The sequence below is a fragment of the Myotis myotis genome, unplaced genomic scaffold (genome assembly GCF_014108235.1).
Source record: "Myotis myotis isolate mMyoMyo1 unplaced genomic scaffold, mMyoMyo1.p scaffold_m19_p_1, whole genome shotgun sequence".
NCBI classification, from domain to species: Eukaryota; Metazoa; Chordata; class Mammalia; order Chiroptera; family Vespertilionidae; genus Myotis; species Myotis myotis.
This window is the reverse complement of record NW_023416313.1, coordinates 142,941,740-142,959,386: the sequence shown is the minus strand read 5'-3', so window position 1 is coordinate 142,959,386 and position 17,647 is coordinate 142,941,740. Positions and strand designations below refer to the sequence as shown.

The 17,647-nt window shown below is 41.1% G+C and overlaps 1 pseudogene; it reads left to right on the top strand.

Moving 5' to 3' along the window:
• Positions 1-930: 930 nt before the first annotated feature.
• Positions 931-17,079, top strand: LOC118671591 (annotated as a pseudogene).
• The last annotated feature ends 568 nt before the right edge of the window (positions 17,080-17,647 follow it).

Genomic DNA, 17,647 nt, shown 5'->3' with positions numbered 1-17,647 from the left:
CTCAACACCAAGAAGACAAGCAACCCAATTAAAAAATGGGGAAAGGACCTAAATAGACACTTCTACAAAGAGGAGATACAGATGACCAATATTCAGATGAAAAAGCTCAAAATCACTAATCATCAGAGAAATGTAAATTAAAACCACAATAAGTTATCACCTAATACTTGTCAGAATGGCTATCATCAATAAATTAACAAATAAGAAGTGCATTGTTTGTGAGAATGTAGGTTGGTGCAGCCACTGTGGGAAGCAATATGGAGTTACCCCCTCACCCAAAAATTAAATATGGAACTGTTTCCTGACCCTGTGATTCCACTTTTGGGAAACCTGAAACACTAGTTCGAAAGAATATATGCACCCCTATGTTCACTGCAGCATTATATACAACTAGAAGCCCAGCATGTGAAATATCGCGGCCCTGCCCACTCACACACACCTTGCTTCGCACACAGCCTCCTGGTGACCGGTCTTTGGTCATTACAGCATCACAACCACTGGATTTTTATTATATAAATAACCAAGACTTGGAAACAGCCCTAGTGCTCATTAGTAGATGAGTGGATAAAAAACTGTGGTACATTTATATAATGGAACACTATTCATCTGGAAAAAAAAAAGAAATACAATGGGGCCTTGACTTACGAATGTCCCGACTAATGAGTTTTTCGAGATACAAGCCATCTCTCGGCCGATTTTTTGCTTTGAGTTGTGAGCTAAAATTCGGGTTACGAGCCAGCTTCAGATACCCCACCACTAGTTGGTGCAGCAAACGTCACAGTGAATGCCACAACATCAGCCCAGCATCACGTGTCTCACTCATGAACTTTATGATTTGACATATGAGTAATTTGAGTTACGAGCTCCGTCACGGAATGAATTAAACTCGTAAATCAAGGCCCCACTGTATTACATTTTGCAACCGCATGGATGGACCTGGAGAGTGTAACGCTAGGTGAAAAAAAGCCAATCAGAGAAAGACAGGTACCATATGATTTCACTTATATGTGGAATCTAATGAACAAAATAAACAAACAAAATAGAAACAAACTCATAGATACAGAGAACAGACTGGCAGCTGTCGGGGAAGGGGGGTCGTGGGACTGGTTGAAAAAGGTGAAGGAACTGAGGGGGGTGGAACTCATTGACACAGACAACAGTATGATGATTACCAGAGGAAAGGGGGTGGGGGCAGGTAAAAGAGGGTAAAGGGGAGCTACATGGTGATGGAAGACTTGATTTTGGGTGGTGAACACACAACGCAATATTCAAATGATGTATTCTAGAATTGTAAACCTGAAACCCATATAATTGTATTAACCAATGTTACCCAATAAATTCAATAAAAAAGAAATTTCAGTTTTTCTTACTGACATTAAAGAGGAAGAAAGCCAAACAAATATTAATAGTATATAATACCCATAAGTGTCTGTTATAAATAAACGATTAGAAGAGGATCAAATGACAAGTATTTGTGGGAAAAGGAACATTCTTCAAAATGTCTAATGCTAGCAATCAGTTAACATAGAAATTTTAAAATTAGAAGTCCTCAGAAAACAAACATCTGACCTTTAAGATTACAGATAATCTTTTAGCAAAAATTAAATTATAATATGCAAGCAATATTAAGGCTATCCAAATGTGAACTTTGGATTACATATCAGTTATCAGACATATTTTACTGTGTGATACATCTCACACTTATGATTTTTAGTACAAATGTAAAAAAACAACAACACTCATTACTTCAAAACTATATTTAAGCCATTACATGCAAAATACTAAATGTAAAGCTTTAGAAGGTACAAAGTTTAATCAAAGCAACCTTTGCTTCTAAGAATTTTAGAGGAAATAAAATACTTATCAAAATGATCTTGTACAGTGATTTCAGACTGCACTAAATTGATATTCCATTTTATTCATTCATTCCATAGTTATTTTTGAGTCCTTACTGTATTATAGATACTATTACAGCATATACTTTCAATTAATTGAGCTTGACTTTCATGATGTCTTTACTTGAGAGATTTAGAAGTCTCTGGGAAACATATTACATAAGAAGTGGAAGAACACTAAAAAAAAAATCTCTGAATTAATGGCCAGTTCTTAGGAAAAGTGAGTTTTTAAAAAAAAAAGAAAAAGAGAAGGAAACAGAGGAAGGAAGAATGGAGGGAAGGAAGGCAGGGAAAGAGGAATGAAAAGGCAAAGAAGGGGAGAAAGAAAGAGAAGGGAAGGAAGGGAAGAAAAAATGAAAGGGGAAAAGAAAAAGGAAAGATCAGTATGACCAAATGATTCTGTAAATGCATAGCAGAAGGCTTATCCTTGCTTCTCACCTGCAATAGATTAAACCTCAGAAAGGCGGGACAATATTTCTCTCCCCACTTCTCCACAGACCACTCAGCAGTTTCAGTTTTATGAAAAATCAATTTTATCAGTCGTGATGCCTAATTGGAAATGGAGACACTGCTCCAATCTTTAGTGCCCAATGGAAAAGGACAGCAGGGCCTGGCAGGGACAAGGTGCCTTCAGTGTGTGGTTTACACAAGGATGCAACAGTCACCAACAGCAGAGACTAGTAGGTACTATGGTACCCAGAAGAAACAAAAGTGGTACCTAGGAGAGCAACAGGGCCCAGAAGATATACCGTAAACACACTGCCCACTAGGTAACATGTGATCATCCAACCAACCTTCCAATGAAAACATATGATACATTCATCAGGGACTCCAAAAAAATATTATATTGGAGATAAGATATTTCTGAAACAGGAAGAGACCCTACATGAGCCAAGTGAAATCTTTATTTTTTTTAAATATATTTTATTGATTTTTTACAGAGTGGAAGGGAGAGGGATAGAGAGTTAGAAACATCGATGAAAGAGAAACATCGATCAGCTGCCTTCTGCACACCCCCAACTGGGGATTTGCCTGCAACCAAGGTACATGCCCTTGACCAGAATCGAACCTGGGATCTTTCAGTCCACAGGCTGACGCTCTAACCACTGAACAAACCAGTTAGGGCTGCAATCTTTATTATCATCATTAATATAAGCCCACACACAGTAAGACCTGAAGAAGTAGATGATCCTGAGTAATCAGGAAAGCAGAAGGGAGAAAAGTTTATCCCAATTTTCACCCATGTTCTTAAGAAACATGTTTGTTGGTTGAGCTTGCTATTAACAAAGAAGGAAAAGTAGCAGCGTTCGCCAACCTCTTCCTTGGTACCAAGGCAAGAAGAGAAGTGGTTTGGCAATAACCATGATGCCGTGGCTTCTCTTGGGTCATGGTAAGCACAGTGCTTATCCCAGGAAAGCTGAAGAGTTGAGTGAAGTCTCATAGTAGAAACTGAAACCGCAGGCTGCGCACCGGACGGTGTGGGTCTTCCCGGTGACCTTGGAAGTCCTTTCATAATGTTTTCTCTTGTTCCTGTCTCCACTGATGGGAACTTGTGCTTCTCTAATCCATTTTTCCTAAATCAGCACTGGCCCCAAGTGCAACTGTATTTTTTAGTATAACAAATAGCGTGACATCAAGAACTATCACATTTTTTCAGTCATCAAGCAGCATTTCTTAATGAGAAACAATTTATTTTTGATTCTGTAAAGCATCTATAATAATTAAAGCATAATATGCTAATTAGACTGAACAGCAGAACGACCTTCCAGGCGTCCTTCCGGATGACCTTCCAGACGAAGCTGGGGCTTTGAGGGCCAAGCCCCTTGCAAGAATTTCATGCATCAGGCCTCTAATTAGGAATACATAAATGTGTAGACATTTGACCTTCTCGCTTCACTACCAGTGGTAGTAATAATAACAACATTTTAAGACTCTCTTAAGCAGCTACGATGCTACAAGATGAGCTCCAAGAAGGCAGAGATTTTTGTCTGCTTTGTTCACAGCTGTATCACTAGAGCCTAAAATTGTGTCTGGCACAAGTTAGATTTTCAATTTTTAATGAATCAGCACAAGTGATGAAGCTCAAGATAAAATGTAGTAAGTGCCACTGATTTTTAAAGTGAGACTTTAGAGTTAACTTATTTCAAATATCAGGGGAGCTTATCAGTATCAGAGAATTCCAAGCTTGGGAGACAGTCATATCTAAAATTAAACATAAAAAGTAAAGAGGACATGGGTCATTAAGAGATGTAAAGAACAGCCCTTACCGGTTTGGCTCAGTGGATAGAGCATCAATGTTTCTCTCTCATCAATGTTTTTAACTCTCTATCCCTCTCCTTCTCCCTTCCTCTCTGTAAAAAATCAATAAAATATATTTTTTTAAAAAAAGGAGATGTAAAGAACAGATATCCCAGGTAGAAGCCAACAAAGTAATCCAAGTCCCTGGAGTTAAAGAATACAGGGTGTAGCCTGGCTAATGTGGCTCAGGGTTTGAGAATCGACCCAGGAACCAGGTTGATTCCCGGTCAGGGCACATACCCAGGTTGCGAGCTTGATCTCCAGTGTGAGGCATGCAGGAGGCAGCCTATGGATGATGTTTCTCTCTCATCAATGTTTTTCTCTATCCCTCTCCCTTCTTCTCTTTCTAAAAAAATCAATAAAAACATTTTTAAAAGAATACATTGTGTATACAAAGAAGAGAGAGTGATGCAGAAAGATCTGAAAGGTTACATGGAAGAGAGGGGGGAGAAGTAACACTGGAACAGCAGGTTGCGGTTAAGGTCACTGCAAGGTGAATATAGGGCCGTGGATGCCAAGTCACAGGGTGTGAATTTTATTCCCTCACTGTAGAGAAGCTGCTTTCTGTTTCTGAGCATGAACATGAAAACCACCATCTGAGTCTCAGAAACCTTCTTGCAGCACTCCAGAGTGATGAGGAAAGGACTGGAGGCAAAAAGTACACTAGAGAAGCGATCACACCCTTTGTGGACGACTTGAAAACAAAACCTGATGGCATGGGCTGGCTCCCTCCAATTAAACCCATCTGATTCTAAAGAATGTAAGTTTGTATAGCGCACTTCGGATTGGCAGAAAAAGATTAAAGACACAATGTTACAAAGCCAGGGAATGTGGTTTTCTTAGATCATCTGTCAAAAATTGATTCTTTCTTATTCTCCAAGGCCTTCAGGCACCAACTGAGGAATAGTAAAACCAAAGAGGAAAAACAGCCCTAACTGGTTTGGCTCAGTGGGCAGAGCGTCGGCCTGTGGACTCAAGGGTCCCAGGTTCAATTCCGGTCAAGGGCATGTACCTTAGTTGCGGGCACATACCCAGTGGGGAGTGTGCAGGAGGCAGCTGATTAATGTTTCTCTCTCATCGATGTTTCTAACTCGCTATCCCTCTTCCTTCCTCTCTATAAGAAAGTCAATAAAATATACTTTTAAAAAAATAAATTAATAATAATTAAAAAAAACAAAGAGGAAAAACAGCTTTTAGAGCAAAAGATAGGAACACAAAGAGAAAGGAAAAGTCCACTGGCAATAGGCACAATAATATGAGAAAGGTATGCTTGGCAGAAAGAGCAAAAAGTGCACAGAGCGGATGAGAAAGAAGTGTGTTCTGCAAGAAATCGCTCACAATAAACTGCACAATCCATAGGATGCATATATTATTACAGAGTTCAGGAGAAGAGTGAAATTCAGTTACAAGAATTTGCACAGTCCTGGCCAGTGTGGATCAGTTGACTGGGCATCATCCCATGCATTGAAAGGTTGCGGGTTCGATTCCCAGTCAGGGCTTGTGCCCAGATGACAGGCTCCATTCCCAATAGAGGACATGCAGGAGGCAGCTGATGGATGCATCAGTCTCACGTTGATGTTTCTCTCTCTCCCTCTGTTAAAAAAAAGAAATCTTTTAAAAAAAGAACTGTACAAAGGGCAGTGCAGCCCTAGTAATTATCTAAATTTCAGGCAATCAGAGAATTAGCCTGTCATCCCCCTGCAATTCCCAGGAAGAAACCAAAGGGGGCCCAAACACTTGTGAGCACAAGAGAGAAATAAAATTTGGATCTAGCAACATCTAGGTAGAAAACTATTACCAAAATTCAAGTGAAGTGGGATTAGATGTAAAACTAAACTCATTTCTGTAAGGAACACACATCTATTTGTAATCTCTAACCTAAATGCAAAATAATTCTGACATAATTTAATCTCACACTACTCATTTTTGTTTGAAATGTCAATTATATTATTATTTTCTAAGAATCAGTATCATTTTTAAAAAGAAATGTTTGACTCTGGCTCTGCTCTACCAAATATCTTTTTTTTTTTTTCCTTCCAGTTTGGTTGGTTTTGTCTTTTATTTTTTTTTAATTAAATCTTTATTGTTCAGATTATTACATTTGTTCCTCTTTTTTCCCCCCCATAACTCCCCTCCTCCCAGTTCCCGCCCCACCCTCTGCCCTCACTCTCCACCCACTGTCCTCATCCATAGGTGCACGATTTTTGTCCAGTCTCTTCCCGCATCTCCCACACCCCTTTCCCCCCCCAAGAATAGTCAGTCCATTCCCTTTCTATGTCCCTGATTCTATTATAATCAACAGTTCATTCTGTTCATCAGATTATTTATTCACTTGATTCTTAGATTCACTTGTTGATAGATGCATATTTGTTCTTCATAATTTGTATCTTTACCTTTTTCTTCCTCTTCCTCTTCTTAAAGGATACCTTTCAGCATTTCATATAATCCTGGTTTGGTGGTGATGAACTCCTTTAGCTTTTCCTTATCTGTGAAGCTCTTTATCTGACCTTCAATTCTGAATGATAGCTTTGCTGGATAAAGTAATCTTGGTTGTAGGTTCTTGGTATTCATCACTTTGAATATTTCTTGCCACTCCCTTCTGGCCTGCAAAGTTTCTGTTGAGAAATCAGCTGACAGTCGTATGGGTATTCCCTTGTAGGTAACTGAGTTTCTTTCTCTTGCTGTTTTTAAGATTCTCTCTTTGACTTTTGCTCTTGACATTTTAATTATGATGTGTCTTGGTGTGGTCCTCTTTGGATTCCTTTTGTTTGGGGTTCTCTGTGCTTCTTGGACCTGTAAGTCCATTTCTTTCACCAGGTGGGGGAAGTTTTCTGTCATTATTTCTTCAAATAGGTTTTCAATATCTTGCTCTCTCTCATCTTCTGGCACCCCTATAATTCTGATGTTGGTACGCTTGAAGCTGTCCCAGAGGCTCCTTACACTATCCTCGCATTTTTGGATTCTTTTTTCATTCCGCCCCTCCGGTTGGGTGTTTTTTGCTTCCTCGCATTTCAAATCATTGACTTGATTCTTGCGCTCCTCTGGTCTGCTGTCGGGAGTCTGTATAATATTCGTTATTTCAGTATGTGTATGCTTAATTTCTAGTTGGTTCCCCAACATAACATCGAGGGTCTCATTAGTTTTCTTGTAGATCTCATTAAGTTTATTGGCGGCTTCTAAACAGTTCTTGAGAGACCTTAAAAGTGTGGTTCTGAACTCTATATCTTCCATTGACAATTTTGTGCTGTTTCTTTGTCTCCGCATTTTGTTATGCTTTCTTGGTGCACTCCCTAGTGGTCTTTGTGTGCAGTCTTGCAGTTAAGCCTTGATTGTTGTAGCTAATACCAGGGAGGGTTTGACCCCCAGGCCAAGTGGCTGTGAGAATCAGCTGTGTCTGCAGTGAGAGAACTTCTGTCCTCTAGGGAGGTGCTAATCTAGCCTTTGCCTGAGGCTATCTGGCAAATGCCTCTGTGCAGGGCTTGGGCGGGGCGGGTCGCACAGGATCAACAGGGTGGGCCGGAGAGAGCAGTTATGGCGGCTCTCAGTCCTGTCCCCAGGGGCTCTGCCTCTCTGAGTCCCAGCACCCGCTGCAAACCTCGGAGAGAAAGCTGCACTCGCTCTGACCAAAGCCAGACAGTCCCGCTTCTCCCGTTTGAGTCTGGGTCCCTAAAGACTCGCCCGTATCTGGAGCTCAGAGTCTGCGACTCCCTCCCGATTGAAAACGCCAACCGCGCCCTCCGCCGCCAGCCCCCTCCGCGCACTCCGCACCTCAGAATTTGACTTCAGCACTGCGCCTCCTCTGAGTGTCCGTATGCGTTTCTCTTTCCTCCTAGTTGTAGGACTTCCACTCAGCCAGCGTTCCTGTGGTTCTGGGTGATGTCCATTCCGTCTTTTAGTTTCACTTTTGAAGTAGTTGTTTAAGGCAGCAAACTCCAGCATTAACCTATGCCGCTATCTTGGTTCTCCCCTGGTTTTTTTTTTTTTTTTTTCCTCTACCAAATATCTTTTCAACTGGACTGGTATGCAGGTAACATTGGACATACAGGATTGAGTCTCAAACCTTTAGAGAAAAAAAAACGGGGAAAGGTTAACTAACTACCTGATTGGCATTCGGAGGAGGATGGCAACATGAAATGCACATGTTATGTGTTGCTCTCTCTGTATACATTACTAACTTTCGTATATGAAAAGGGCAGGGATGATTCTGTCCCTTCCTTGCTCAGCACATGGCAGGAGTTTGACCATGATCTCCAGTCCATTACTTGGTGGACTCATGCATTGCTCTTCTTATTTTTAAGATTGAATTATTTGCATAAGAAGCAGTATGTCACCCATGCATTTATATACTACATGGCCTGGAAATCATTTCTACTTTCCTGTTATGAACCCACCCTGCTGTGGTTGGAGGTAAATTACCATTTCTTGACAACATGGTTGGGTTTTTATCATATCATTCTAACTTTAAAAAAAATCAGAAAAAGTCAAGAGCCATATGATTTCACTCATATGTGGGCTATAAAACTGAAAGTGGCAAATGAACAAGCAAGGCAAACAAACAAGAACTCATAGAAATAGACAACAGTATGGTGGTTACCAGAGGTGAAGGAGGTGGGGAGAAGGGAGGTAGAAAAGTTTAAAGGGGGTCAAATATATGGTGATGGAAGGGAGGTTTTACTTTGAGTGGTGAGCACTCAATGCAGTATACAGAATTGTACACTTGAAACCTGTAGTTTAATTAATCAATGACTCCCAATAAATTTAATAAAGAAGAAAAATCTAGCTGAAAAATAATTGTACTGAAGAATATCATAAAATAATAAAGCACATTATTTTGGAGGAAAAAAAGAAATTGATTAACCTGAAAGGGACTTCATTTTAAGCCACTAAATGATTGAAATGGGTAAGTTCAATTCTTTCACACATCTTGCCCACCCCTGAGAGAAATGAACTCACATATACCATTGGATTGTCAAATCAGACTCACATTAATCAGAGATCATACCTCAGTAGCATGCTTCCCTAAATAAGTTTAGGTAGACATGGAATCAGGAGGTTCAGGTAAAGCAAACAGAAGTTTGAATCAAAGGCAACTCCGCAGGCCTTTCCTCCCCATCTAGAACATGCCCCACTGGCCCCAAGTAGACCAGGCTCAGGGAGTTCCCCACACAGAAGTATTTCATTTATAAAACATGTCCATTCCACAATCCAGAGTGTGGAAAAGCCTGCCTGACATTCCCCAGGAAGCCATGCCTTAGCCACTCCACTTACTATAGCTAATCGAGGTTAGATCAGGTCAGCTGATTCTTTTCTCTTCCCCCAAAGATCTCCCTCTTCAGCCACGCAGTATGGATAGCAGGTCAGCTGTTTAACTCCCTCCCGGGCAGTAAGAGAAATTGTTAGGAGTAAAAAGAGTTTTATTCCTGCGCTTGTGCAGATTTAATTCCTATTTTACATAACTTACTAGTCCAATTTCTATTGCAATCTGTCTTCCAGTTTAAATGCTATTTTGTTATTTATTTCATGAGACAGAAGGTTCCTCTATATTAGTCTTCTTTCCATATAAATTTTAACTGTTTCCTATCACTTTGATTTCAGTTCATATTTTAGAAATCCTTACATGTAGAATGAAGTTTTAAACTGATTTCAATATAGAAAGAGCATATTTAAGCACATAAACCTTCGGTAACTACTTTTTCAAATTAAAGCCACTGTTAAGTGTTTCCTATTACTAATAGAAAAGTCACCCTAAAATGTGATATGAAAATATTTTCAATGCAACATAGGAAGTGGGCAGCTCCTACTGTCTAATGCAGTGATGGCGAACATATGACACGCATGTCAGAGGCGACACGCAAACTCATTTTTTTGGTTGATTTTTCTTTGTTAAATGGCATTTAAATATATAAAATAAATATCAAAAATATAAATTTTTGTTTTACTATGGTTGCAAATATCAAAAAATTTCTATATGTGACACGGCACCAGAGGTAAGTTAGGGTTTTTCAAAATGCTGACACACTGAGCTCAAAAGGTTCGCCATCACTGGGCTAATATATGGAATGCGTTCAATTTAAAACTGAAGATGATTCTAAAGGTCTTATACGTTAGAGTTCTGAAAATTAGGGAAGGAATGAACACTCATAAGCAAGCAAGTAAGTGTATGATCCAAGAAGTAGATGCTAAAATTTTAGTGGCTAAAATCTCAGTTAAAAATTATTAAAAGCAGTACATGTTTCCTGCAGTAACTGGAATAGATGTTACTTCTTGCCTTGAAAGAGTTTGCTGTTTCTTTCGTGGTGCCGCTTACATAATTCTATATTATAATCTACATTATAATAGGATAAATAAAACCTCAGTACCTACAGGATTGTTTCCTACATTTCAAAAGAAACTCTTGGTTCTGCAGTGTTCTTTTCTTTACAAATTTGTGGGTTTTTAATTTATTTTTATTGGTTCAAGTGATTAATGATTAACAAATACAATGACTTTTTACGTTTGAACCCCATTTGGAAATACATTTGAATTCACTGTATTTTATCTGAATATTTGGACTCTGAGATAAAATAAAATTACATAGTTATTTTCTTCAAAATAATTTGGATAGTGACATAAGCCAAAAAGATTTGAAAGGAGCTGATAATTATTGAAGGTGGTTTAACGGTGCTTGAAGTTTATTATATTATTCCTCTACTTGAAAATGTTATGTTTACATTTTTTATAACGAAAGATTTCTTTTCATTATTAAATGGGCTACGAAATTCCTCTCGGGCCACTCTTGGTATTTTAGTATCTTCATTCTAGTCACTGTGAGAAATACTTTCACCATTTATTGCCAAGGATTTTCTTTTTTAGCCATAACTTCACATCATAAAAAATATTTGGTGAGCTGTTAATCTTGTTATTTGATTTTATGCCCCAACCCTCTGAGTCTCTCAATGCTGTTTAAAAAATAATAATTCCCATAACACTTCAGGAGAGGTTTCAGATATTCTAATTTTCTTGTTACTATTTTAGAAGAAAAGAGACTTAAAACTTATTCAGGGTCACAAAGCAATTTGCTGTAAATGCCAACCTAGGAAACCAAACCTTCATGGTCCTGGAAATAAGATCTAAGCACTGGAGGTTGCCTCAAACTGTTGCTTTGGCTGGGACTGCATTAGATTCTATGGAGCCGTACTTTTCCATACCACCGTTCTTTCATCTGAGAGTCACTGGTAGTTATGTACTAATTCTAATGAATCACCTCCAAATTTAAATTTAAAATGTGTCTGGCAATACCTGCAGGCTTTATGGGTCCATGAATATTTCTAGCCATCAGTTATAGCTTTATGATTCATATCAGTCATCATGAGTAATGACTGTCAGTGTCATAGGCCCTGGCTGAATAATCAATGCTATGCACCCTAGTGAGGCAGCAGTTAATGAGATTGATGGTGTCATATCTATGAAAATAGTAAAATTCTTACAATTGCTTGTAGAGAAAATAGGGAGAGTATTTTCTGTTCTGAATAAATAATCAAATATTTTGAGTCTATACATTAAGCTTATACTAATACATACTTATATTTCAGAGTTGGCATATATATATATATATATATATATATATATATATATATATATTATATTATATTTTAGGATTATTTAATTAAAATAGATTTCCCAGGGGAACTAAATGTTAATATACTGCCCTGAAGAAAATGTTGGGATATAAAATGTGTTTTTTTTATTTCCCCAGTTGCCCTTAATTAGTGAACTACAGTATAGAATAGTGTCATTTAAAGTTTTATTAAAGGCTCAAAAATAGCATGAAATTATTTCATACCTGGCCCTGAAAAGGGGAAGTGAAAGGGTAGTTGTTATTTCCAATTAAGTCATATGTTAGTTTTCATTGCTGTGTAACAAATTACCACAAGCTTAGAGGTAATGCTGTTTAAAACAGCTCCCACTCCTTAACTTACAGTGCTGTGGGTCAGGAGTCCTGTACAGCACGGCTCGGTTCTCTGCTCAGAATATCACAAGGCTGAAATCAAGGTATCAGCTGAGCTGAGTTCTTGTGTGGGGGATCTGGAAAAAAGCCTAAGTCCACAATCAGTCTTGGAGTCGGCAGGATTCGCTTGCTGTGGTCGGCCCGAGGTCCTGTTTCCTTGCTTGCCCTCAGCGGGGACCACGCTTGGGTACCAGAGGCTGCCCACATTCCTTACCATACAGCCTTCTTCATCCCCAAATCACACAGCAGTTCAAATCTTTCTCATGCGTTGTATATTTCACTTCATCTTCTGTGACCACCCAGAGAAAAATCTCTGCTTTTAAAGTGCTCATTTGATTAAATCTGGCCCACCTGGATTCTCCTTAGGGTCAACTGATTTGGGACCTTAATTGCATCTGCAAAATCCCTTCCCAGAAGTACCTAAATCAGTGGCTCTCAAGCTTGGCTGCACATTAGAATCACCTGGGAATCTTTTTAAAATCCTGATTTCTGGGCCTCATCCTCCGGAAATTCTGTTTCTTTGTTACTAATGTTGTGGCCTCACCCACAACATTAGTGAGCATTAGCCTCACCCCATAACAAAGAAACAGAATTTCCGGAGGATGAGGCCCAGAAATCAGGATTTTAAAAAGATTCCCAGGTGATTCTAATGTGCAGCCAAGCTTGAGAGCCACTGACCTAAATGAATGTTGGATTGATTAACTGGGAATAGGTGTGTGTGTACCCAGGGCCAGAACCTTAAGGGGCCACTTTAGAATTCTATCACAAATGGTATTATATAAAATAAAACTGTACTATATCTTCCACATCCAAGTATTTATACCAAATTATCCAAATGACCATCTTTAAAAACCCTATTCCACTGGGACTGCTGTAATACCACAGTCTAGGCAGCTTATAAGCAACAGATATTTATTCCTCACACTTCTGGAGGCTGAGAAGTTCAAGATCAACACAAATGTAGTGTCTGAGAGCTCACTCCTGTAGTGTTCTCACATTGTAGAAGGGGTTCTGTAAGGTCTTTTTAATTTTTATTTTATTCTCTTTTTTAAAAAAATCAGAAATAGAAAAGATAAAAAGAAAATCTTCTCCCTCCTATGCACTTGTGCATGGAGCAACATATGTATGATATCACAACACATATACCTTTTTTTCCATGTAGATCCTGGGCAATTTTTTAATATCAAAAAATTTGGCCTAGAACAGGGCCCATTCCCTATCACATGGGTGGACTATGGTAGAAAGAGTTCACATGACATTACTCATCATATTTCATGGGACCCCTAACCCAGTGATGGCAAACCTATGACACACGTGTCAGAGGTGACACGCGAACTCATTTTTTTGGTTGATTTTTCTTTGTTAATTGGCATTTAAATATATAAAATAAATATCAAAAATATAAGTCTTTGTTTTACTATGGTTGCAAATATCAAAAAATTTCTATATGTGACACGGCACCAGAGTTAAGTTAGGGTTTTTCAAAACGCTGACATGCCGAGCTCAAAAGGTTCGCCATCACTGCACTAACCTCTAGATGACAAAGAACCCTGCTCCGGATCTTGGGGTCTCCAACATTCACGTGCACACAGTTACCTGGGCCTTGTTAGGACGCAGGGCTGGTTCACTGGATTGGGGGTGGGAGGTGGGGTCTGATCGTCTGCATTCCTACCAAGGCCCAGTACTGGACCCTAGACCTTTATCTGAAGGGCAAGGCTGGGGGCAGTGGCCCTCGCCCCTGGGAGCAGGTTAGGATCACCTGGAGGCTTTAAGAGTCATAGTTGGGCTCCCCCCCTCCCAAAAAGGGTTCTGCTCTCACAGTCTGGGTTGGGGTCTGGGCATTGGCATATTTTAGGGGCTCCCCAGATGATCCTAATATTCAGCTAAGATGCTCCATGCTAGGGCAGCAGACTTGTTCAACAAACAAAATTTTCACATTCTCTTTTTGGCTAAAATCTGAAACATGTGGGGATTCAGTGAGGATGTGTGGAAAGCACCGAGAACAGTGTGTGTCTGGCACATAGAAGCTCAAGGAATGTTGGCCATTTAATACCAAGCGTTGTATTATAAACAGTCAGTAACTCTACAACACAGAAAGTGGGCCTTAATGTAAATGAGGGGACTTCAGGTAGCAACACTCACTGATGTTTCAATATTGGTTCATCAATTGAAACAAATGTACCACATTATTGCACAATGCTAATAATAGGGGAAAGTGGGGTTGCACAGAGGGGTGAGCATATGAAAACTCTGTTTTCTGCTCAAATTGTCTATAAACCTAAAGCTGCTTTTTAAAAAATAAAGTCTATTAATTACAAAAATTAACAACTAGCACCACACAGACACTGGCCCATCAGATTGAAGCAGAGTCCCACAGGCCCCCTAAGAGACAGGCAATAGCTCTTTGCTGAATCATGCAGTGGGCAGGGGGAGGGAGGGGCCTCAGGGAGGGGATGGACGGCAGTCAGAGGGCTCAGGGCTTTGGAATTATTTCAGCGTTTGAAACACTGGCATGGCCCTAGCACCTGAACATCAACTCCGACTAATGCTATCATTGTTATTTCTTACTAGTGACCCGGTGCATGAAATTTGTGCACATTAAAAGGGAATTAATTAGAGGAAATATTTTAATATTGCTATTTGCCCTTTCTCTATAATAGAAGTGTCAGAGATGAAAGAAAATTAGTAAAATGTATATGAAAATCTTCCTCCTGTCAGAGTCTGGGGTACACCATGGGAACCAGAGTCAAGTCCCTGCCCAGCCACGTGCGCCTCGAAATCACACAAGACCCAGACCCAGCAGGCCCCACCCCCATTGGGCTAGATCCAGACCTGGCCGCCCCCACCCCCATCAAGCCCCGCCAGGTGTGGGGTGCAGCCTCAGGTCCCCCAGCTGGCACTGGGGCGGGGTGCATGGCCTGAGGTCCCCCAGTCTGGGCCAGGGCAGGGGGCATGCCTTGAGGTCCCTGTCAAGCCCCACCATGCAGGGGGCATAGCCTCAGGTCCCCTGCCCCGGCCAGCACCACGCAGCCTCAGGTCCCTGCTGATTGCTCCTTAAGGCTCATTACAGGAACTCAGCCTCAGCTGTGGGCGATGGCCAATTTGCATATTCCTTCTTTATTAGATAGGATTAGTTAAAGGCAAAAATGAAAGAAGCAAAGAAATGACAATCCTATAAGATAGATATTTTCCCCATTTCACGCTTGAGGAAACAGGTGGAGAGAAGTTGTGATTTGCACAGGGTCACACAACTGTTCAGTGGGGAAGCCAGGATCTGAACCCGAGCTTACCTGCCTCAAAACCTAACCTCTTCCCACAGGAGGGGCTCTTTCTGGCCGAGAGCAGTGGCAATCAGCTAACCTGTCACTGGTTTGCTTCTTTGTGAAACTGGGTCATTAAGCTGGCATTTGCAAAGTGCCTTAAGTATAGCTTCACTCACTAGAGGCTCCTGCCCAACTCAGCCACTCACCTCCCTGGGCAAATCTTTTCCCTGCCTTTACTTCCTTTTAGATCTGGAGCAAGCCAGCATTGTAAGGGCCCTTAGCGCTCACGGGTCTGTCATCCTGCCCTCCCATTTCATAGACAGGAAAAGTGAGCCTCAGGATAGGGAAACAACTTGGCTAAGCTAACACAACCAGACCTTCGAGGAGCCTGGGCTAGGAACCATGCCTCTGACTCCCAGCATGCACTGCTCCCTGGGGCTGTGGGGCTGGAGTGCTGCTGCCCTTGGCAGGGTGTGGGTCCCGGCATTGCAATCCTCACTCCCAAGCCTAAGTGCACAGGTGCAGTTAAGCCATAAGAAGCCACCTCCCACTGCAGTCAGTGGGCTACAGGGCCACTCAGTAAGGCGCGTTCTGTGATGCCACGGGGAGTTGGCCACGTGTGACTTCACAGAAGTGTGACCGTGTTGCACATACCTTCCTGGGTTTCAAATTTGCAGCTAACATCCCTCTGGATCCTCCATGCAGCCCAGTGTGCGCCTCACAAAAGCTAGTGGGTAGGTGAGAGTCCATTTATTGCAATGAGGGGTTGGGTTTTATGAGCACAATAACCACCTTTATCCATCAGCATGAAAAAGTGGTTTTAAAGTTAAAATGATAACCTGGGCCCTGGCTGGTTTGGCTCAGTGGATAGAGCATTAGCCTGTGGACTGAAGGGTCCAGGGTTTGATTCCAGTCAAGGGCATATGCCCAGGTTGCAGGCTCAGAGTCTCCAGTGGGGGCGTGCAGGAGGCAGCCAATCAATGATTCTCTCTCATTATTGATGTTTCTATCTCTCTCTCCCTCTCCCTTTCTCTCTGAAATCAATAAAAATATATTTAAAAAATAAAACAAGGCTCTCTGCTTCTCCTGTTCATCAGACAGCCTCCCCTCCTGTGCAGTGCCAGCAGCCACAACCCTGAGACAAGGTGCTGAAGGTCGGAGTTGGCCACATTGGGCGCCTGGTCTCCAGGGCTGCTTTTAACTCTAGCAAAGTGGACATTGTCGCCATCAATGACCCCTTCATTGACCTCAACTACATGGTCTACATGTTCCAGTTTGATTCTACTCACGGCAAGTTCAAACGCACAGTCAAGGCTGAGAATGGGAAGCTTGTTGTCAATGGAAAGTCCATCTCCATCTTCCAGGAGCGAGATCCCACCAACATCAAATGGGGTGATGCTGGTGCTGAGTATGTTGAGGAGTCCACCGGTGTCTTCACTACCAGGGAGAAGGCTGGGGTTCACTTGAAGGGTGGAGCCAAGGGGTCATGATCTCTGCCCCTTCTGCAGATGCCCCCATGTTTGTGATGGGTGTGAACCATGACAAGTATGACAAGTCCCTCAAGATTGTCAGCAATGCCTCCTGCACCACCAACTGCTTGCCCTCCCTGGCCAAAGTCACCCTGTGCCCACCTTAGCCTCGCTGCCCACAGTTCCTTTCAAGGTGCATGAATTTGCACTGGGCCCCTAGTAATTATAATAACTCCTTTGAATCTTTGTCTTCTAAATTCAACATCTGGGCTAACTCACAGTCTTTAATTGTTTCTGATTTCCTGATTATCAGTTATACTTTCTCACAACTTTTGATTGATATTGAACATTTTAGATAATATACTGTAGACACTCCAAATTCTGATACTTCCCTCCTGAGGGTTGTCATTGCTGCTATTTTGTTTGCTTGTTTAATTACTTGCCTGGACTAAACCTGTGGAATATGTCTCACTTGTGTGTCACTGCTGATGTCTATACTCAGATTTTTTAAATTCTTGTTTTAATTTTAAGATCGGCTTCCTAAAAGTGGCTGTAACTTATTCTACCATCAGAATGTAGAGAGCTCTGTGGCTGCATAGTTTATGGTCAGCCAGTTATTGGTTTTAATCCAAGCAAGGCTTCTACCCTTTCCCAAGGGTGTGTGTGCAGGTTGGGAAGTACATTAAAAGTTCAGCAGTTTTCAGGTATGCTCCAGTTTTACTTCCCATCAGTCCA